The sequence below is a fragment of the Mustelus asterias genome, chromosome 1 (genome assembly GCF_964213995.1).
Source record: "Mustelus asterias chromosome 1, sMusAst1.hap1.1, whole genome shotgun sequence".
In the NCBI taxonomy this organism is placed as follows: domain Eukaryota; kingdom Metazoa; phylum Chordata; class Chondrichthyes; order Carcharhiniformes; family Triakidae; genus Mustelus; species Mustelus asterias.
This window is the reverse complement of record NC_135801.1, coordinates 15391291-15415391: the sequence shown is the minus strand read 5'-3', so window position 1 is coordinate 15415391 and position 24101 is coordinate 15391291. Positions and strand designations below refer to the sequence as shown.

At 44.5% G+C, this 24101-nt stretch overlaps 1 protein-coding gene across 1 annotated transcript in view; it reads left to right on the top strand.

Annotated features, from left to right (window-relative positions):
* Positions 1-5229: 5229 nt before the first annotated feature.
* psd3l (pleckstrin and Sec7 domain containing 3, like) overlaps positions 5230-24101 on the top strand; it is a 343652-nt gene continuing 324780 nt past the window's right edge. Inside the window, exon 1 of the mRNA XM_078209687.1 lies at positions 5230-5414. The gene's annotated coding sequence lies outside the window, so the exon portion shown is untranslated. The remainder of the gene's footprint in view (positions 5415-24101) is intronic.

The following is a 24101-nucleotide window of genomic DNA, read 5'->3' as shown; positions in this document are numbered from 1 at the left end:
TTGAATTACTATATAAGCAGCAATATAAGCTTGGTGACAAGAGAAGCTTATTTGTGTTTATTGTATTAGATTAAAGGCCGATATTAAACACACATCTCTGGAGGAGCCTGTTCAGTAAACAGGACTGGGTGCAAAGCTGTTACCATGTGGCTATTTCCCTCACAACAGTACCCATTTTCACTCTCTAAGCCAACCCACCCTCTTGATTTCCGATATCTGTGAGAGTTCATTAACATTATTACCTCCCATCGCCTGTTAGATTGGGATGAATATAATCTCATGATGCCCATGTCCTAGTGCAGTTCATTGAAAATCCTTATCTTTGTCGATACATCTTTCCATGGCCTTGCCTCATCTGACCCCTGATTCTCTGACATATTGTGCATCCCCAAGAGTCAGTCATGGCTTTCACCTCTGAGTCAGAAGGTCACAGGTTCGAGTCTCGTGATTTGAGGACGTCATCCAGGCTGGTGATTCGGTGCAGTACGTCAATAGCTGTGCACTGGAGGTGCTGCCTTTCAGGTGGGACTTTACGCTGACTCAGTCAGGTGGATGTAAAAGATGGCACTATTTGAAAATCAGGATAGGACTCCCAGTGTCTTAACCAGTATTAATCCCTCAACCAATAGCACCGGCAAACAATTGTCTGCTGACTTATTTCTGTCTATGGAACTGTGCTGTATGCAAATTTCCTTATGTGTGGACTATGTTGTATGCATGATTGATAATATTGCAACAGAAACTAAACTTCAAAAGTACTTTGTTGAATGTGAGAGTCTTTAGGATGTACTAAGGATTATGAAAAGTGCTGCATCGACGCAAGTTCTTCCTATTGGACTAGGTGGTAATGCTTTCTCTTATCTAATTCCCAACCTTTAAAACATCCGTCGAAATCTCTCTTCCTTGCCATTTCCCTTGTCATCTTTAAAAGTCTCAGAATCCTTTCAGTTGCCTCTAATTCATAAAATCCCTACAGTGCAGATGGAGGCCATTCAGCCCATCGAGTCTGCAACCACAATCCGACTCAGGCCCTATCCCCATAACCCCATGTATTTACCCTAGCTATCTCCCTGACACTAAGGGTCAATTTAGCATGGCCAATCAACCTAACCTGCAAATCTTTGGACTGTGGGAGGAAGCCGGAGCACCCGGAGGAAACCCATGCAGACATGGGGAGAACATGTAAACTTCACACACGGTGACCCAAGCCGGGAATCGAACCCGGGTCCCTGGTGCTGTGTGAGGCAGCAGTGCTAACCACTGTGCCACCATGCCACCCTCACTCACCATTCCATCCATTCTCTTGGATGTGACTCACTGTGGTATGCTTCATGCCCTTAAAAATCCTGTTCAAATACAAGTTGCTGTTGTCCTGAAATAAGTGAAAGGGTTTGAGAGATTGGGCAAACTTCCCTTCATGTCCGATTTTTCTTTTTGTAAGGGTTTTATTCCCTTTTGTTCCCTTCCTCTTCCCCATGTTTCAAAGTCTGATGTTGCCCCTGATGTCTTTCACCTACTTAAATCTGGCTTGCATTTTTCTCACTTGGGTCACGAAAACAGCAAGACCCAAATGACAATTAGTTCAATACTTTTTTCAGACAGCTACCTTTATTTTAGAATAAAAGATTAATTTAAAATAAATTTAATGCAGCCTTGATCCATCAAATACTATTCAGATGTGACAATGCTAATATATATTGATTATATTTGGCTGATTAATTCACTTATCAAAATGTCGAATTCACAGTTGTATCCATTTAAAGGATCCATGTACAAACATACAACAATGATTGGTATGACCAATCCCAGGTGAGGTTCCCCAAAAGTTCTGGGCGAGATCCATCAATTTGCCACTATCCAGCTGGGATACCCCCCAAATTGTTACAAACCTGGTTGAGGAGGGATGACAGGCTCCGAGTCTTTATTCAACCCACCCTCTGCTGGTAGAAACAAAGGCTGTAATTTTACTGACACACCCAATTCGGGGGGCTGGCGAGCTCGGGGAACGGCATTCTCCGTTGGCCTTGGGCGGGATTGTACAAACCTTGGGCGGACATGCCGGTAAAATTCCGGCCAAAATGTTTAATCTAACAAGGTTCCCTTTCCATAAAAGCAAATTACTCCCGATGCTGGAATCTGAAACCAAAAGAGAAAATGCTGGAAAATCTCAACAGATCTGGCAACATCTGTAAGGTTCCCTTTCCCTTGGATGCATTTCCATATCCAATAGTTATGTTTAAAAGGAGTCCATTTAACCAGGTTTTCTTGAGTTAAGAGAGAGTAAGTTTATTTGCTACGAGGAATGAGATGATAAAGCATACGCATCTACATTCATGCGGATTAGAAATCAGAATTGAGTTCAATAGTAAGTAACTATAAAAAAAAGTTATACAGAACAGTCCTTGAGTTGTAAGGAGATGAGGAGTGGCCGATACAGGTTGATTTCTGCTGGCGAATAGTTGATATTTGGTTCAGGTGTTCTGTCGTTTGGTGGAGAGATTTCAGTTCTTTTTCCAGCTGCGATCTTTCTGCCGGCTGATTGACTTCCACAGTCAGAGAGACAGTTTTAGATGTTCATGCAAAAGATGGCTGCCTCAGTTACTACATCACCTTCAGTGTGGCAAACGTCCAGCTGCTGATTCTCACATTACACATACACACACTGAGCAACAGACAGTCAGACTGGTAGCAAGCAGGTTTTTAACCTCCTCCTATGAATATTCCAGATAGAGACCCAGGATACACTAGTCTTGTTGAGGCAAATGCACCTAGGATCTTTGAGATGAGATAGTCGTTATGCTGCTTTGTCTTTATCGGACATGGTAATCATGCTTTGGATGGTTTTACAAGTATCTTGTCTGGAACCAAAGGGAGGGATTCCATTGTTCCTGAGAGAAACACTCTGCAGCCACTCCTGTCATGGCGAGATTCTCAGCCATCCTCAGGGTCTGTGTCCATTTTAAAATATAAAACTCGGATCTTTTTAAAGTCCAATGTTTCGGTGTATAATTCCATGGTTTCTTTTCTCCATCATCGTAACATGGTGAACTGGAAAAGTCAATCCAATCTGTCTCAACTAATGGCATTGCCTTGTGCATTACAATATATAAATGCTTCGCCCTACTTGGAAGCCATTTAATCTCTGGTGAGAGGCTAAAATACAAATGATCAGCAGCATAGCAATCATTTAAAAAGTTTAATCTAATGTGGGTCTCACTGGATTACTCTTCCGTTATGATATAGGACACCTTTATTTGAGAATTTAATGTGTACGATTCCAATATTGGTATGGAATCTGTCATTGAATCTAACAGTGGTGTTCACCTAACTGTGTTGCTAAATCTGTAACTCCATCTAGGTGTTAGTAATCTGTTGTTTAGGCTGTAGCTGAATCACTTAATATTACTGAATCTCTCAGAATTACACCATTACTGAATCCCCCAGCATTACTGAATCCCCCAGTATTACTACATCCCCCAGTATTAATGAATCTCTCAGTATTAATGAATCTACTGAATCCCCCAGTGTTACTGAATCCCCCAGTGTTACTGAATCCCCCAGTGTTACTGAACCTCCCAGTGTTACTGAACCCCCCAGTGTTACTGAACCCCCCAGTGTTACTGAACCCCCCCAGTGTTACTGAACCCCCCAGTGTTACTGAACCCCCCAGTGTTACTGAATTTCATTAGTATTGAGTCTCCCAGCATTACTGAATCCCTCAATATTAGTGAATATTAGTGAATCTCACTGTATCACTGAGTCTCTATTACTGTATTCCTTGGTGTTATGGAATCTCAGTGTTAATGAATTTGACAGTCTTAACTCTTAGTATTTCTCAATCTCATTGTATTACTCAATCTCAATATTACTGAACCTCACAAAGTGATACTCGATTTCCCAGTGTTACTGACTCTCCCTCTCTGTTGATTCAGTCCCGCTCTCAGGGGCTGTGCCTTTTACAGAAAGTGAAGGTGTGGTGGTGAGCGGCCCTCCTGCTAAGCCACCCATCACCTTGGAGCGGCCAAGCTCAGAGACATGGGCAGCACCTTCTATGCGGAGAGGGGAGGGTGAAGGGGAGCCTGCAGGAGGTCGGGGCTGGAGTGTGGGGAAAGGTAAAGGGAGGAGGTGCAAACAGAGTTTCCCGGAGGGGTGGAGACTTCCTCCTGTGTGCCGGGGCGGGCACTGGGGCAAAGCCATGTGGCTGAGAACTGGGCTCCTTTGGGCACCTAACACACAGCGGCACGGTGCCAGGCAGAGAGCCAGATTCACCCACACTTAAACAAAGCCAGTCCTGCCCACTGAGGGAGGGGAGAGTGAGAGATGGGGAAACTCATTGCACAGAGAAACACCGGATGCAGAGGGGGAAATATATCAGACTCAATGTAGGCAGGAACGTGCAAAACACTGCATGACTCGGCGAGATGTATATAGCGAGAGGTATACATATGGTCTGGGTGTAGAGAGAAGGGGCTGAGAGAGAGAGTGCAGATAGGGGGACTGGAGAGAGGGGCTCTACAAATAGGAACACTGGAGAGACACCCACAAACTGGGTGTCTAGAGGGAGGGAGAGAAAAAAGAGACTGTATAAATAAGGACACTGTAGAGACACCTACACACTGAGTGTCTGGAGGGAAAGAGTGAAAAAGAGACTGTATAAAGAGGGGCATTGTGTAAAGAGACACCCACAAACTGGGTGTCTGGAGGGAGAGAGAAAGAGAGACTGTGTAAATAGGGACATTGTGTAAAGAGATACCCACAAATTGGGTGTCTGGAGAGAGAGACTGTACAAATAGGGGCACTGAAGAGATACCCACAAACTGGGTGACTGGAGGGAGAGAGACTGTATAAATAGGGACACTGTGTAGAGACACCCACAAACTGGGTGACTGGAGGGAGAGAGATTATATAAATAGGGAGACTATGAAGAGAGACACCTTCAAACTGAGTGTCTGGAGGGAGAGAGAGAGAAGAAAGACTGTATAAATTGGGACTCTGTGTAGAGACACCCACAAACTGAGTGTCTGGAGGGAGAGAGAAAGGGAAGAGAGACTGTATAAATAGGGAGACTGTGTAGAGACACCCACAAACTGAGTGTCTGGAGGGAGAGAGAAAGGGAAGAGAGACTGTATAAATAGGGACACTGTGTAGAGACACCCACAAACTGAGTGTCTGGGAGGGAGAGAGAGACACTCAGTGTACAGTTAGGGACATTGCACACAGACTGCGTGCAGAGGGGAAGGAAAGAAAGCGAGAGAAACTCATTGTACAGAGAGAGGCACGGTGTGCAGATCTGCACAGAGACACACACGCTGCAGATACCCTGCCCAGGAAGGGGCAGAGATAGTGGGAGCGAACCGAGTGCCACCTCCCAGCACTGACCACTCAGAAGTCAGAGGGACGAAGACGATGACAGGGTAAGAGGCACTTGCTGTGTGCGCTGCACCGATGGGTTGATTTGTGATAACGTCTCCACTCCGGTAATCTGAGCGGGCCGCTTTCCTTTGGCTGCCAAGTGTCGCTGAAGAAACCTTTCTCCGCTCTTTTGTTTGTGTTGTCACTGCTTCCCAGCATTTGCAGCTTAGCACGCTGCTCTCTAATCACAGAGACACAAGCAGGAGGTGTGTGTGTGTGTGGGGGGAAAGGCAATACGTGTCAGCCTAACCCTGATTCTGAGTCCTTTTCAGTTCAGAGTGCTAATATCCATCTGTCACGTTCTGATGTGTGTGTGCAGATAGATCGCTGTGTGTTTCATTCTGCAGCTCCCTCCTCACTGGAGCTGTTTTTTAAAAAAAAATACTTCCTGCTTAGTTAGTTTTAATGGCAGAATCGAAAGGCACGGGAATACCCCGGGACTATAGTGCTGGCACCAGAATAGGGGCATTCGATTAAGTAGATAAATGTGGGCACCTTGGTCGCCTGGGATCTGAACTATACTGTGTGGGGAGACTTTCACAAACTGGGTGTTTGCTAGGGGCGAGAGAGAGTGACTGTTCAAATAGGGATTACTAGAGAGACACCCTCAAACTGGGTGGAGGGAGAGACTGTACAAATAGGCATGGTGGTACAGTGGTTAGCACTGCTGCCTCACAGTGCCAGGGACCTGGGTTCGATTCTCAGCTTGGGCCACTGTCGGTGCAGAGTCTGCACATTCTCCCTATGTCTGTGTGGGGTTTGCACATTCCCCCCATGTCTGCGTGGGTTTCCTCCAGGTGCTCCGGTTTCCTCCTACACTCCGAAAGACGTGCTGGTTAGGTGGATTGGCCGTGCTAAATTCTCCCTCAATGTACCCGAACAGGTGCTAGAATGTGGCGATTAGGAGATTTTCACAGTAACTTCATTACAGTGTTAATGTAAGCCTACTTGTGACACTAATAAATAAACTTTAAAAACTCCATGATCTATCAAGTTCCCAGTTCAATTTCTGCTCCTAGAGCTACGGTATGGTGGGGTTGGTTGTGGGGGGTGGGGGGTGGGGGGTGGGGGGGGGGGGTGCTGATGGGTTTACGGGGGTGGGCTTTGGGCGATGGGTACCGGTGTGTTTAACCTTGTGTTGCCAGCCCTAAAGTGGAGATACAAATAATCCAAACTGCCGTTCTCCAGCACTCTCCAGTAACTGAGTGGCCCCAGACAATGATGCCCTGCACAGTCAAATAGTCTGCTGACTTTCACTCCCTCAGCTCAGCAGTGTGTGTCCTCCGTGGATCTGCTGGCAGCACTCTCGCCTTTGAATCACAGGGTTCTCAGTTCAAGCCCCCACTCTGGGGTTTGAGCACAAGGCTGATACTCCTGAAAGTCGGGAGGGGGGGGGGGGGGGGGGGGGGTGGTCGCATTGTCTTGCGGATGAGATGTTAGATCAGTGATGGGCAAATTAGGCTAATGAGTGAGCCGTGTGAATGGCCCTCCTTCACCTCAGTGGGCCACAAGATTAAAATCAGTCTTGTTCACGAGCCACAACCCCATTAAATACATTTAATACACGCCGAATATTTCATAACCAGTTATAGAAAATGCTTAATCATTTATATATTACAACTATCATCAACTTCAAATAGTAGAAACAAAATAAATATTTACACTTTGGAAACAGAGGGAGCGCACGGCTTTCACAGTCAGGGTTGTGAGCAATCAGCACACACCTCACTTCAAAGAACAAAGAACAAAGAACAATACAGCACAGGAACAGGCCCTTCGGCCCTCCAAGCCCGCGCCGCTCCCCGGTCCAGGATTGAATCCTGAATCCAGGATCCCCGCCCAATTTTCCAGCCTATCTACATACCAATATCCTATCCACCGAGCTGTCCCTCACAGTTGAGTATCGTCCATTGATAAGAGCTCAATGCATTCATAGAATCATAGAATCCCTACAGTGCAGAAGGAGGCCATTCAGCCCATCTAGTCTGCACCAACCACAATCCCACTTGTTCACTCGCCCTTGCTTTATGTGCGATTCACTTTAGTCAGAAAAAAACACTACGCAGATGGAAATCAGCAGAATGTGGCAATTCTGTATGTGGGCAACGGTCAGAAATGTCATGTGGGTTGCGCCCAGATCCCTGATGGGCCACATGTTGCCCCCCCGGGTTGCCCATCAGTGCGTTGGACCAAGGCTCCATCTACCCGGCTCAGGTTGATGTAAAGGATTCTTTTAAAGGAGAGCAGGAGACAGGGATTCCACTGTCCTGGCCAATCAGTATCACAGAAACAGATCACCATCATATTATTGTTTGTGGGAGCTTGCTACGCGTTTCCTAGCTGCTGCGTTTCCCACGTTGCAACAGTGGTTACACTTCAAATTGTGTCCAGTTGGTTGTAAAGCACAATGAGATGGCTGGTGGTGCTATATCAATGCAAGGTTTTCTTTTTCATTGTGAAGAATGGAAACCTTGTTCAGATTCTAAAGAGTATCGTCCATTGATAAGAGCTCAATGCATTCATAGAATCATAGAATCCCTACAGTGCAGAAGGAGGCCATTCAGCCCATCTAGTCTGCACCAACCACAATCCCACCCAGGCCCTATTCCCATAACCCCACATGTTTACCCTGCTAATCCCCTAACTCTAGGGTCAATTTAGCATGGGTAATCAACCCAACCCCCCCCCCCCTTTTTGGACTGTGGGAGTTAACCAAAGCACCCGGAGGAAACCCACGTAGACAAGAATGTGGGGGAGAATGTGCAAACTCCACACAGACAGTGACCCAAGGCCAGAATTGAACCTGGGTTCCTGGCACTGAAGTACCAGTGCTAACCATTGTGCCACTGACAGAATGTCAGACTGAGACTTAGAAGACTTTCCACTTCTAGAGACAAACAAGGTAGACAAAACACATGCTAATGCCTGTTTTCTGTAACTTGGTTTTCCTGGAACGGGCTGCCAGTCTGAAGCCAGAGGCTATAGCTTGACGGGCACCATTCTGCATTGCACATTAAGCATGGCCGACCGACCAGGCATCACTCCACTCTTACCACCTGCCTTAGGTATGTTGGCAGGATTTGCAGGTTGGTACTCAACCTGTTTGGGCCAAAAGTTATGAATGCACCGTCTGTGGCCATTGAATCCCTGGCACAATGGTTAGCACTGCTGCTTCACAGCGCCAGAGACCCAAGTTCGATTTCGGCTTTGGGCGATTGTGTGGAGTTTGCACTTTCTCCCCATGTCTACATGGGTTTCCTCCACATGCTCTGGTTTCCTCCCACAGTCCAAATATGTGTAGGTTAGGTGGATTGGCTGTGTTAAATTGCTCCATAGTGTCCCAAGATGTGTAGGTTAGGTGGATTAGCCATGGTAAAGTGCAGGGTTACAGGGTTAGGGCAAGAGAATGGGTCTGGGTAAGGTGCCCTTTCGGAGTGCCGGGGCAGACTCAATGGACCGAATGGCGTCCATTTGCTCTCTAGGGATTCTATGTTCTCAGTCTTGGAGTGTGTCTCAAACCAGAGCTCGGAGGTGGGGATGTTGCCCATTATGCCACAAGCCCTCTGTTTCGGGTGGGGAGAAAGTGACAAAATTGGGCAGAGGGAAGCTGTAGCTTTTATATTATGAACTACGCATCTCAGGCAGACTGCTTAGTAATGGTGTGTAATCTCTAAAATACACACCAGTATGTGCTGTTCTTTAACGTTGCTCATTTGAGACTCAAAATGACCATCAAAGAGCCCCTCTGCGTCCCCAGTGCTTATGATAGTTTACTGTTCCATACAGAGCTTTAAACTGCCTGGTTGTTGCTGATATACACTCTTTGGACACTTAGGGGGGATCCCAATAAGGGCACTGTTAGTCTTGAGAAAAGTAACGGACAGCTAGAAAAATAATTAAAAATGTTGATAGAAAGTTGATGTTTGTCTTAAGTGAGCTGAGATACTAAGAGATGGAATTTATGGCACAGTTATATAAATATATAATGAGGTTAGACCTCATTGAGAGTGTTGTTATTAGCCTGTGCACTACACCTGAGGAAGAATATATTGCTCTTGGAAGAGTTGAAGCAGTTTCACCAGAATGAAACCAAAGCCAAAAGGTTAAATTATGAGGCCAAATTGCATTTCGTTGAGCAGAGAAGATTAAGCAGTTTTCCAATTCAGGTGTTTCAGATGATTCAATAACATAAGGGAGTGAAACTACTTGAGCTGGGGGAGTCCAGAACAAGGGGACGAAGGCCTTACAGTTGGAGCTAGGCCTTTCAAAGCTGACGTCAGCAAGCAATTCTTCAATACAAAGGCAGGCGGATGTCTGGAACTTCTCCAGTCTCCCCAGAAAAAAAATGAGGTTAAACGAAACTGTTAAAATTGAGATTGAGAGTTTTTTGTTCAGCAAGGGTTTTGTGGATATGGAAACATGGCAGTAAATTGCAGTTGATGTGCATGATTTATGGCCTGTTCCAGTTTCTATGTTCCTAAAGTAAATAATGTTTCATTAAGCCAGTCCAATGCACAGATTGTTACAATGTGTAAGTCCATCTGATGAGAGGTGCTCAACATCTTCTCAATGGCACATTCTCCAGAACTTCATCCAAGCGGTTGTTATTCATGTCGAATCAACACTTGCAAGACAGCAAATCTGAGTGTGCCGTCTTACTGTGAGGGGCAACTAGCTGAAACCATTCGAAACAAATCAAATGAAGTGGGTTCGTTCATTAATTGATAATTGGCCAACTTTGATCAAACTGCATCTTTTGCCAATTAAATCAAGTGAGGTCATCTAATCCTTACGCCCCAAACACATTTGGCCGTTCAGAGAGGCAGATGGTCCAGTCTCTGTTACAGATTCAGACTTCTGTGCTTTCCAGTAAAGGTATAGCTCTTCTGAATACTGAGTTCTGTATACTCTAATGAATATTAATCTCTGGTCTATTGGCCTTGGATGAACTGCTGTATAATGATCTGCATCAATGTACTGTATACCAAGCAGCCTGCTAATGATTTCCAAATTCAAATAGCGGATGATGTCTTGAGATATTGCGGAGCGCTTTGTCACTTAGCATGTAGATCAGAAGGCGGACAATGTTTTGGACCATGATTTGTAGCATTATTGGCTTAACGAGTTCAAACCTTTGAGAAATAGTCCTTTGTAATGTTACTACTGATTGCATTACCTTTTTACTTCAATGAAGACAGATTGTGAGTTCAAGTTTGTAAATGCCATTTTTCTTTGTTAATAGTGTGTGTGTGCGTGTGTGTGTGTGTGTGTGTGTGTGTGTGTGTGTGTGTGTATACTTCTTTTGAAAATTACATTTAAAACATCTGTTTTGGAATCCCATAACTTGCCAGAATTGGTTTATTTGCTTATTCTGTCTTTAATTACAACCCATTGCTGGAAAATATAAAAGGTGGTCAGAGAAATTCGCTGTCAGCAGATTAATTGAAATCATTTAGATTTCAGGGCAATGCTGAGTAATCTTGAATTATTACCATAGTATAGTTGTTTTATTTCCGATTGCTCTATTTTCCAGTCTTCCTCAACTGAAGGCACTTCCAAATGCTGGTTCATGGATATTGGATCCCCTCAGGAACCCAACTAAGTGATCACTCTAGACATTAGTGTTCAAAAGCTATTGGACCACAGGGCAACACAGCTGAGCTTCACAGCTGGACCAGCTGGGTGGTGGCCAGGAACAGGAACCAGGGCTGATACAAACCTCACCTCGGAGGCTTGAGGTCACTTGTAGCTCATAGAAACTAAAAGCAGGAGTAGGCCATTCGGCCCTTCGAGCCTGCTCCACCGTCTATTTTGATCATGGCTAATCATCAAATTTAATATCCTGATCCTCCCTTCCCCCCATATCCCTTTAGCCCCAAGAGTTGTATTAATTTCTGCTTGAATCAGATGTTTTGGCCTCAACTATTTTCTGTGGTAGTGAATTCCACACATTCACCACCCTCTGGGTGAAGAAATTTCTCCTCACTTCAGTTCTAAAAGATTTGCCCTTTATCCTCAAACTTTGACCCCTAGTTCTGGACTCCCCCACCTTTGGGAACATTCTTTCTGAATCTACCCTGTCTTAATCCTGTCAGAATTTTATAAGTTTCTATGAGATCCCCTCTCACTCTTCTAAACTCCAGTGAATATAATCCTAACCAACTTAATCTCTACTCATATGACAGTCCAGCCATGCTAGGAATCATCTTAGTAAATCCTTGCTGTACTTGCTGCTGGCATGACTATTAGCTGTTTGAACCTCGGGGTCTTCCTCGTGTGTGTAGATCCTCAGCATACCAGGCCCTGCATTAACCTAACTGATCCAGCAAGTAACAATCCACCATACTGACGAGGAGAAGAGAGCATCATTTTATTCAAGTTGGCATCATCTTCACCACCTTGTCAAGGTGGCACCTTCACCAGCTCCATTGCACTATGTGTGGTGTCTTTGTGTAACTTGTGTGTACATTTTGAACAAAGCCGAACCCTACAGTTATGCTGATACTCCTTGACAAACAGCAGCTATTTAGAAATGACTTGTTTCGTAACTCCATTCCAATCCAATTCTCTTCCCGCACCTTGTGGCGCACTAAGGCAGACTTTTGCCTGTTTCCATGGCCTGTACTTCCTGGAACAGATTGCTAGTCTGTCGCCAGGGGCTTACAGCTTGAGGGGTGCAACTCCACATCAAGTGTGGCTGACCAGGAGTCTTTCCCGCTCTTACCGCCAGCCACTGGCACGTTTGGAGGGATTTGCAGGTTGACACTCAACCTGTTTGACCGCATTATGAATGCACCTTCCTTGGACATCAACTCCTGGGGTGGGACTCAAATCCAGAGCTTCTGGCTCAGAAGTAGGGATGCAACAACAGTGCCACAAGACCTCCTGGTTTCTTAACCCAATCCTGTGTTAACTCTTATGCCTGAAAACAGAAACCTTTTTCCAAAATGTTGATTGATTTTTTAAAAATTGCAAAATATATATATATAAATGCTGTAATGAGCTGCATCAGACACAAACCTAAAACATCTGTTCTGATATATTAAATGTTTACATGACTCTCATTAAAGGAAAAATCTACAGGCTAATGAGGAAAGAACAAAAGAGTGGGATTGATTGGATAGTTCCTTCAAGGAGCTGACACAGGCACAATGGGCTGAATGGCCTCCTGTGCTGTGTGGTTTGTTGATTCATAAACTCTTTGCCCACTGCAACCCTCTCTGGATTAGTTCTGATTTAAATCACATAGTGGCATTCTCCATTTAACGAAACGGATTGCATTATTCTGGCTGAACCAGTTCAGCGACTTTATATCAGGATAATAATTATTTCCTGTAAGATTTGAAGAGGTAGGTTTTCACTCTGGAACAGAGTTGAAATTTACTTGTAATGAAATGAGGCAGCGATGCTTTAGAGAGCATGTCGCCCTTCGCAGTCATAGAAAAGAATGTTATGGTGTGTGTAAAGCAGAAATTGAAGGTTGATAATGATCTCTGCCGTGAGATTCTGTCAATCTGACAACATATCAATTTGCATGTGCCATACCACCGTCATGCAAATTGTATCCAGCACTGTTATTGTGTTCAGTACAGATCTCACCAGTGATCATGGCATGGCCTCTGTTATGCAGTTGTTTTGTTTGGGATGGAAAAAAGAAATAACTATTTATATGGTGTCTTTTATGCCTTTATGGTGCCTTGAAATATCTCTTGGCTTGGAAGTGCAGTCACTGCAGTCACTGGACGGCACGGTGGCACAGGGACCCAGGTTCAATTCCTGGCTTGGGTCACTGTCTGTGCGGAGTCTACACTTTCTCCCTGTGTCTGCATGGGTTTCCTCTGGGTGCCCCGGTTTCCTCCCACAGTCCAAAGATGTGCAGGTTAGGTGGATTGGCCATGCTAAATTCTCCCTCAGTGTACCCGAACAGGTGCCGGAGTGTGGCGACTAGGGGATTTTCACAGTAACTTCGTTGCAGTGTTAATGTAAGCCTATTTGTGACTAATAAATATACTTTTACTTTTTTTACTTTTGTTATACTGTAAGAAATGTAGCAGGCAGGTTGCAAACAGCAATGTCCCACAAAACAGTAATGTGACAATGAGTTGACAATGCTTCTCTGTGATTTTCATTGAGGGGTGGCACAGTAGCACAGTGGTTATCACTGCTGCGTCACAGCGCCAGGGACCCGGGTTCGATTCCCGCCTTGGGTCACTGTCTGTGTGGAGTTTGTAGGTTCTCCCTGTGTCTGCATGGGTTTCCTCCGGGTGCTCCAGTTTCCTCCCACATTCTGAAAGACATGCTGGTTAGGTGCATTGACCTGAACAGGCACTGGACTGTGGCGACTAGGGGAATTTCACAGTAACTTCATTGCAGTGTTAATGTAAACCTTACTTGTGACTAATAAATAAACTTTAACTTTAAATATTGGCTAATCATTGGGATACTTTCCTTGCTCCTTCTGAATTGTGCCATAGGATCTTTTGCATGCAGTCAAGGGCACAGGTGGGGCCTTGGTTCAAAGTCACATCTGAATGACCTCACCTCCGACAGTGTGGCTCCCCCTGAGTACCGTAAGTGGAGTCTCAGCCTATACTGTGTGCTCCTCCAAGTCTTCAGGGTGGCACCTGAGCTTGCAACTTCCTGAGATAAAAGCAAAATACTGCGGATGCTGGAATCTGAAACCAAAACAGAAAATGCGGAGCTCTGATGAAGGGTCATTCAGACTCGAAATGTCGGCTCGATTCTCTCTCCTCAGATACTGTCAGATCTGCTGAGATTTTCCAGCATTTCCTGTTCTTGTCTCAACTTCCTGAGGTGAGACTGCTACCCGCGGAGTCAGAGCAGAAGCAGTTTTTGAAGGACTGTCAGTTTCTTTTTTTTTGCAAGCTATCAGCGTCACTTGCTTTTTCAAACAGCTGCTAATATAGTTGGGTTGGAACGTCAGGATAAATGCCTGAAATCTAAACTCGAAGATGGAAATGACCCGGCAAGCTGAGAGACAACAGCTAACCTAAGATTTCAGATGTGACACATCATCCATATATTAGCCAACACCACAGCCAGTAGTGTCTGTTTTAGAAATTAGTGTCACCTTGTGCCAAAAATAACCTCTGGCATTGTCATGCTAACTCGATTCCCTCTCGTGTTGCTTAAGCTGCAATACCACAGATTCACATCTCTGGTCTCTCGCTGTCGGGCCGTGGGCACACACTTGTACACTCCTACGTGACAGATGCCAAAATAAATTATTTGTTGAGCAGATACGTTGGTGCATTTAATGCACGTCGCATTATTGACACAGGTTCTATCGAAGCGACAGCAGTGGAAAACTGTTACTGCCGGGGGAACTCAGGGGGATTAGATTTGCAGTGAGATTACTGAATTCTTGTTCCTGCAAAAAACTTAAGATGTGCTGTTGCAACACGTCCACCAGTAAGTTATGTGGAGATTAATGATGCCACATTTGTCCCTGCAGAGTTAATCTTTACTCTGGGGGAACTATTCCAATTAGCGATGTTTTCTTTTTGATTTAAAATATGCAAATGGTGCCTGTAAACCCTGCCAGTACTCCCAAAAGCAGATGAAGATTTTGTAAATCAAGTTTCTTTTGTGTTGACAGTCTGGTCTTGAGCTCCCCAAGACGTGCCTGTGGAAAGTGCCAAGTGTTAGCTGAGCAATTTCTTTCAAGGATGGAGTCAAGGGACTGTGCCATTAATAGGGGAGAATGCTTTCCAACCATGGCCCTGTGTTTCCTCTTCTACTCCTATGGTTCAAAGTCTATGATTGCTGCTTATCAAAGCTTCCTAATTCTGGATGTAAACCCAGGTTTAACGGACTTCCTGCATAGACCTGGTGTACGGCCAAGTCTGAGCTCACACAGATCACGTGACTTTGCAAAGTCATTTCGAAAATCCACGATGACTATGGGGCCAACTTGAAGATCCCTTGTAATAAAATGTGAAGCATACTCTGCCAGCTTTGCAAATGTGAGGGATGGGGATGGGGGAGTGGGTGTTTGTGATTTCACCTGTTGGTTTTACAATCGTACCGTTTTGTCAGGAGGAACTTCATCCTCCTGCTACTAATTTGAGTTTGCACGTTCTCCCCGTGTCTGCGTGGGTTTCCACCGGGTGCTCTGGTTTCCACCCACAGTTCAAAGACATGTGGGTTAGGTTGATTGGCCATGCTAAATTGTCCCTTAGTGTCGGGGGATTAGCGGGATAAATACGTGAGGTTACGGGGATGCAGCCTGGAAGGGATTGTTGTCGGTGCAGGCTCGATGGGCTGAATGGGCTCCTTCTGCACTGCAGGGATTCTATGATTCTATAATTTAGAAAACACATTTAACACATGTTACACACATGAAAACACATAATTTAGGAAGCTGATGACAATAGTTTGGCAGTGGTAATGGAATCTGGTGTGAATGATTCTTTGATTGGTAAAGAACAAAGAAAATTACTGCACAAGATCAGCCCTTCGGCCCTCCAAGTCTGCACCGACCATGCTGTCCAACTGAACTAAAGACCCCATGTCCCTCTATTCCCATCCTATTCATGTATTTGTCAAGACGCCCCTTAAAAGTCACTGTCGTATCTGCTTCCACTATCTCTCCCGGCAGCAATTTCCAGGCACCCACCACCCTCTGTGTAAAAAAAACCTGCCTCGTACATCTCCTTTAAACCTTGCCCCTCGCACCTCCAACCTATGCCCCCTAGTAATTGACTCTTCCACCCTAGGAAAAAGCTTCTGACTATCCAGTCTGTCCATGCCCCTCATAATCTTGTAGATTTTTATCAGCTTCACCTTGCCCCAGTGTGTACTGACACCAAACATTCACACTTTCCACCTTAGAAGGCGCTGACACTTGCTGTTTTACAGTTTACTGAGTGATTGTTGCTTTCTGCAACCTCTTGTGAGCTCTCAATCTCCATATATTTCCCCAGTCATTGAAGAGTGCCAACAGACAACTCAACCATGGCGGGGGCTGTGGGAGGAGGGTGGGTCACAGACTGTGAGGTGTCAGCTTGGCTCATTTGTTTGCCCAGTTGCCCCTGAGCCAGATTTTGGCAGATTTGAACTTCTGGAACGGTGAGGTTGACATGTCAGTCCAATACTTGAGACAAAGGTGCATTGTCAAAGGTGTTTGTTTTTCAAATGAAATGCTAAACTAAATAAGTCCATACTTCCACATACCTGACATTTGTTGGTGAAGAGTAGGAAGATCATCTGACCAATTCTGACCAGTCACCTTTCAGTCTTCGCTAGCAAAAGCTGATTAACTGAACATTTACCTCATTGACTCTTTGGACCTTGCTGTCCAAAAAGATTAGCTGTCGCCTTTTCCTACGAAGTAACAGTGACATCTCTGCAAAAGCAACTTGTTGGTTGTGAGTTTTTTTTTATTCGTTCATAGGATGTGGGCGTCGCTGGCTGGCCAGCATTTATTGCCCATCCCTAGTTGCCTGAGGGCAGTTGAGAGTCAACCATATTGCTGTGTCTCTGGAGTCACATGTAGGCCAGACCAGGCAAGGACAGCAGACTTCCTTCCCTAATGGACATTAATGAACCAGATGGGTTTTTATGACAATCAACAAATGGTTCCATGGTCATCAGTAGATTCTTAATTCCAGATTTTTTTCAATTTAGATTTCACCATCTGCCATGGTGGGATTTGAAGCCCAGAGCATTACCCAGGGTCTTTGGAATACTCATCCAGCAACAGTACCATCACGCCACTATCTCCCCACCACATATCCTCGGCACGCGTAGGTTTTCGGTCCATTGCTTCTTCCTCCCTTCTTTCTTAAACAAGCACTCTCTAGGAGAAGGTATTTATAGCACCTTAGTATCAGAGATCAGTTAATCCAGTACTGACCAGGAATCAAGTCTGCAATCTTCCTGATCTCCAAAGCTCAGCTTCTTCCTCGACTCCATTTCCCAGTAAGTAACTGGAAAACAATGTATTCCCAGCAACCTGGGATTCACTCTCAGGTAGTGCATTCCAGATCCAAATTGCCTGTTGTGTAAAAACAGTTTCTTTTTGTCATGCTGCTATTGGTTCTTTTGCCAATCACCTTAAATTTGTGCCCCTCTGGTTCAGAGAGTTCCCACCAATGGGAACAGCTTCTGCTTATCTAATCTGAATACCTCTATTAAGTCTCCTCTTAATCTTCTCTTGTCTAAGGAGAGCAGAATGAGGCTGATGGTTATAAACTTTGAATCAACCTTGGCATCAAGTCAAGAGGTATAAAAGGAAATACATTGAGAACTGTATTTTTGAGTAGGTCCATGCTGAACAGATTTAAATCTTCACTGACAGACAGGTAAAATCTTGCCAAATCCTACACATCGTAAAAGAGATGAATGGAGGCACTTGTGTATCTGTGGACTGTTAGCTATGGACTGTTTAGTGTTTAGATGTGTCCTTTCATTTATCCTTTTGAAAACACATTCCTCTTGATAATATTTTCACTATAAATCAAATTGTAGTCTTGTTACTTACTTGCTCAGTCATAAGAAATTTGCTAGTTTGAAACTAGAAAATGAGTGGATATGGTGGGGCAGCACGGTAACACAGTGGTTAGCACTGCTGCCTCACAACGCCAGTGACCCAGGTTCGATTCCCGGCTTGGGTGACTGTCTGTGCGGAGTCTGCACGTTCTCCCTGTATCTGCGTGGGTTTCCTCCCATAGTCCGAAAGATGTGCTGGTTAGGTGGATTGGCCATGCTAAATTCTCCCTCAGTGTACCCGAACAGGCACCGGAGTGTGGCAACTAGGGCATTTTCACAATAACTTCATTGCAGTGTTAAGGTAAGCCTTGTGACACTAATAAATAAACTAAACCTTATCATTTATTGAAGAATAGAGAGATTGTGTGGAGGTCCAGGAGTAATTCCAATAGTTTAAGTGTAATCTACAGATTAAGATTTTCTCATCATTCCAGATTCTAGTTAGTTAGAAGGAATACATTAGAAGAAACGAGAGTGAAGATTGAAGAGGATTGTGTCAAATGTTTGTCCATTTAGGACAAATAATGATAAAAGATGGCAGGAGCAATGCCGAAGTAACAAGGGAAAATCTCATGTGATGCTACATTCTATCCACTTTCCTGTATATCGCAGGAACCTGGAAAATGAATAAAGATTTGGGGAAGAAATTTTTTGAAATGTGAATGCTGAAATTTACACTTAAAAGTTCCACGTACCGAGCATAAGACAAATTAAGAGGTGCTTGAAATTGTGAGAGCAACAAGAACTCTATAAAATGGCATCCAGATGTCAGTATTTTGACCATTCGATCAGAGCTGAAAAGCTACAGAGAGTTTTCCTTGCGGATAGAATGGAGGTCAGCAGAAAAAGGAGTGGACCCAGACATAGAAATATAACAGTGCAGAATCTGCACTAACAACAATCCCACCCGAGCCCCTATCCCCACAACCCCACACGTCTACCCTGCTGATCCCTCTAACCTACACATCCCAGGATACTATGGGCAATTTAGCATGGCCAATCAACCTAACGCGCACATCTTTGGATCGTGGGAGGAAACTGGAGCACCCGGAGGAAACCCACGCAGACACTGGGAGAATGTGCAAACTCCACACAGACAGTGACAGTGACAGGAGGGGGGTGGGTTGCGGGGTGGGGTGGAGTGTAAAATTGGATGGACAGGATCCCAGTCACCCTGACCTAGGTGCATTTTCGCGCTTGAGCGGGCAGGGTCTCGGATGGGAAACCCACCCTTTCACCTATTGAATTGGCCACTTCAGCACCTTTTCCTGCCCAGCCTCAATTTTTAAACTGGCAGATGGGTGTGAGTAGGGTAAGAAACACAGAAACAAAACTTCTCTCCGTTCTGGGCATGAAGCGAGGAAGGCCCCTTCAGATTTGGGGCAAGCTTCCCTCGGGGAACTTGGATCTCCAGACCTTCCTGACCCCCAGCCTACCCCCTCAATGTCACGATTGCACCCCTACTATTTTCACAGTAACTTCATTGCAGTGTTAAGGTAAGCCTTGTGACACTAATAAATAAACTAAACCTTATCATTTATTGAAGAATAGAGGGGTTGTGTGGAGGTCCAGGAGTAATTCCTGAAAGAGTGCTGCACTGTTGCTGGTTCAATCTTTCGATTGAGGTAGTACATTTGGGGTCCTGTCTTGAGGTGGACACTGAAGATCCCAAGGCACAATTTTGAGCATTGCAGAGAGTGCTAGAGGCCTGGCCAATATCTCTCCCTCCACAGTGAACAGATTGTCTGCTCCTCCCTACCATTGGTACTAGTGGATGCTACTGATGCAGAACGTCTATTGTATCTGCACAGAAGTCACTGCGTGGCGGAAAGTGATTCCGTGCCATTGTGATGTTTTGATATGATGAGATATTACATAAATGCAAATATTATTTGTATCCCTGAGGCAAATTAGTACCTTGAAATCAGTCGGATACTGTTTTCTCTGAGTTTCGCTTTTTACCTGTCGCAGTGTTAATTGTTAAAATGGCTAATTTAAACAAAGGCAGGTACATTAGCAACATTTAAAAAGCATTTGGATAAGTACATGGATGGGAAAGGATTAGAGTGATATGGACCAAATGTGGGCAATTGGGACTAGCTGGGAGGGCACCATGGTTGGCATGGACTGGTTGGGCTGTTTCCATGCTCTTTGACTCTATAAAGATTAGTGTTCTTAATTTCCTTAACCGCCTGGAATGTGATCAAGATTTTAGACGATTGTGTCTGCTTCTTTTATATCCACCTTTCTCAAGATCCCCGCTACACGTACAGGTGTATTATCGGCGGTCACACTTGGCACTCAGGGAATGGAAGATGATTACAAACTGATCTTGAAGCAATAATGCTGCAGGGTAGAAAACATGCACTGCTATGTTCTGACACTGAGCATCAGCAATGTGCCGCATCTACTAAACATTTTGTCAAGGTTTAGTCGGTGCGGAGGTAAAGAGTGGTGGATCTAGAAGATGAAAGTGTCATTTAGGACTCAGCTCCTTCTGTGCGGCAGAATTATAACCATTTAGCCCCATCAGATGCATGCTGGCTCTTTGAAAGAGCACTCCAATTAGTTCCCCATCTCTGCTGTTTGCCCATAGCCCTGCAAATCCCTTTTTCAGCATACAAGAACACACTTCGACTGTGTTTCTGCAGTTGGAACCTAATCTTGCTGGAAGTGATACACATTTTAAGCACACTTTGTTTTCCCAAAGAATATACTTAAAACTTTTTCCAATTTGACATTATATAAAGGGCAACACAGTTCAAACTTGTTGCAGTGATGGCACATGACATCCTGAGGTGCCTCGCTACACTTATTACATTTACAATATACATTTCCTGTCAAATACTCTGTGGTACATCCAGCTCAAGGGGTTTTCTACAGGTTCCTACTCCTTGGTGTACTGTGGCGGGAAGGTTTAAGACTGTGGCAAGGACACCGATCTAACTTTATAGAGCATATTGTTTAAACTGGTGAAAAACCTTAGCTACAGGGTCAAGGTCAACAGGTCAGAACACTATCAAGGGCAAAAAGAATAGGAAAGAAAGGTGAGATAAATGGAGAGGCAGCACCATTACTTCTAGCCGATGAAAGTCGCCATTGTCCCCGAGGACCATAGACTGCTCTCCCCTTTTGAGATTATTTAACCTGAGGTTTACCACAACTCTGGCGAGGGGCAAGGCTGAGAAGGCAGATGGATAACCTCAGCCAGTATGGGAATTGAACCCGTGCTGTCGGCATCGCTCTGCATCATGAACCAGCCAACTGAGCTAACCGATGCCCAAGTTCTAGAGTAAATAGAGCTCTAACCTTTCCTGTTAGGCTGTTGTACTTATGCCAGCCTTGTGGGCAATGCCAGGTGGAACTGCAGTGTGGCAGGTTTATGTGGTCAGATCCCATTCTTCAGCACTGCATTCAATACAATATGGTTTGTTTAAATGTAGGCAATGCAAACTCACTGTACTGTGGTTCAACTACAAATATGCTCCAACAATGTCTTGAACTTTCCCTTAAATATGAAGTTCTTTGATGAATGTCGCAGTACATGTTTTAAAAGCAGGCTGATAAAAGCTCTGCATGCAATTCTGATTAGTCAGGAATGAATAATTGGACTGTAATCAACGGCGGGGATTCAGATGGTCAACCACGAAGCTCATTTAGAGCTTTAATTTTACTCTCTTGACATCTCTCTAATTTCATAATTTGCTGTTATCATATTGAAACGGAGGGAATGTTAATTGTAGACAGGAGTGTGTAAAATAATGGTGTGCCACAAGTTTATGTAGCTATTTGCTCTGAGCTAATTGGGGTGATTGTGCTTAACATGGTGAGACTTGTAGTCGATGCTGGCGGGTTTCTTGATTGAGTGAGCTGAACTTGGAAGGAGGGACCATGTTCAGGCGTGCAACGAAGAGTGGAGTTTGCGGAGGAAGGTAGAACTATTGCTGAAATTATCTCACGAGTTTCCAGACAAAAGCTGAACTGGAAAGTAACTGAAGACTGGTTAATCTCCCCTGGCATTGAGTGTTGTCTTTTCGCGAAGCTAGGTAAGAAAATAGAGGGATAACTAAGTTAGGATGTGCAACCGGAATTCATTTTAATGTCATATATTCTGTTCTTGTTTAGTTTCCAATTGTAAATTCCCATATCCACACTTATGGTATAATTGTCTATGTAAACTTGTCACAATGTAATTACACCCTCCTGCCAGGAGGAGCATTGCAGCTTCCCCACAAGGGAAGGAATGGAACTGCAATGTGGCAGATTTATGTAGTCAGATCCCATTATAAATATGGGCATAAAAGGTTACAATGTAAAAGCTGGAGAGTGTACACGTCCGTATCTATATTTGGTTAGTTAGATTCACGGGTGGAATTTACCATTGCGGCAGAGACAGGTCTGTAAAATGCGTTGAGCCATACAAGATTCCATTGACTTTGGCAGGAATGGAGATCCCGCTGTTGGGTGGGGCTGTAAAATTCTGCCCATAGGCTATATAGCATCTCCACTGTTGTGGAGAATGTCTTCAGAAGGATTTGTTCCTCTCACTGCTGAGAGCAGATATCCACTCCATCTGACGAAGGAGCAGCGCTCCGAAAGCTGATGGCATTTGCTACCAAATAAACCTGTTGGACTTTAACCTGGTGTTGTTAAAAATCTCACTGTGTTTACCCCAGTCCAACGCCGGCATCTCCACATCATGTTCATTGTTGCCGGTGACAATATCATGAAAAGTCACTTCTAGAGGTGGTTCTCCACAACCATTAGAAGGAGCATCACCTGTTATTCTTTGTGGCTGTAGAAGGGTTGAGTGTGAGGGAGACCTTGTGGTACAGTGGTAGCATCCCTACCTCTGGCCTGAAGCACTGGGTTCAGGTCCCATTTTGGGACTTGATGCTGAAGTATTCTGCCAACATAAGAGACCCTGTTTTAGCAGTGTAGTTGCATCTCTGGAGTTTTTTCAAGCACTGTATAAAAGCTGATCTCTAAAGCATGGATCAAATATTACAAAGAATATATCTTGGCCTTTAGCCTGGTTGACTCCTCACACTGCCAGCTCCAGGAAAGACTTTCTGGAGGCGATCCAGATATTGAAGTCATAACTCAACATTAGTAGATACCCTGAAGAAAATTTCAAACTTGATCATTTACTCAGTCATTCTCCAGCCTACAATCTAAAAGCATGAGTGGGACTGTGAACAAGAAAGACCTTTTATTCTCATTTTTGGGATATATATATATATATACGCACATACATTATTACACATGTATATACACATCCACATACATGCACATGCGTACACACAAATATATACACACACACACACATACATATATATACACATGTGTATATATATCACACATGTATACACATACACACATGTATACACACACTGTATCAAGTAGAGACGTATTAAACACATATATATATTACGTGTATATCTATGCTTATAGGGTTTTGGCGTGGTGGATTGGGAAAATTTGTTTCCACTGTAACTAGGATACAGGTTAAAGATAATTAACAAAAAGACCAGAGAGGAATCATAGAATCCCTACAGTGCAGAAGGAGGCCATTCGGCCCATCGAGCATGCACCGACAATAATCCCACCCAGGCCCTATACCAGTAACCCCACATTTTTACCCTGCTAATCCCTCTGACACTAAGGAGCAATTTAGAATGGCCAATCAACCTAACTCGCACATCTTTAGAGTGTGGGAAGAAACCGGAGCACCCAGAGAAAACCCACGCAGACACGGGGAGAATGTGCAAACTCTGCACAGATAGTGACCCAAGCCAGGAATTGAACCCAGGTCCCCAGAGCTGTGAGGCAGCATTGCTAACCACTGTGCGACCATGTCACCCACCCCCCTCCACTTCCAGTCAGAAATCTATCCATAGTGATGTGATGGTAGAATGATGTGAATCATGACTGGTCTCCCAAGGAGTGCACTTGGTGACTCAGGGGAGCTCAGTTGAGTGCAGCACTCAGGGGAAGGGGACCATACCCAGATACTGCCCCGGCACTGCTTGGGCACTCCTGAGTGGTGGCTTCAATGCCATTTTTCTTGCCATTGGCCTTTATTGATTTCTGGGAAAACCTTGCCCATCAGAGCCCTCTACTCTTTGCATCACTGCAGAGTTGCCTGTGTTTGATCTGAAAGTAGCTGGAAATGA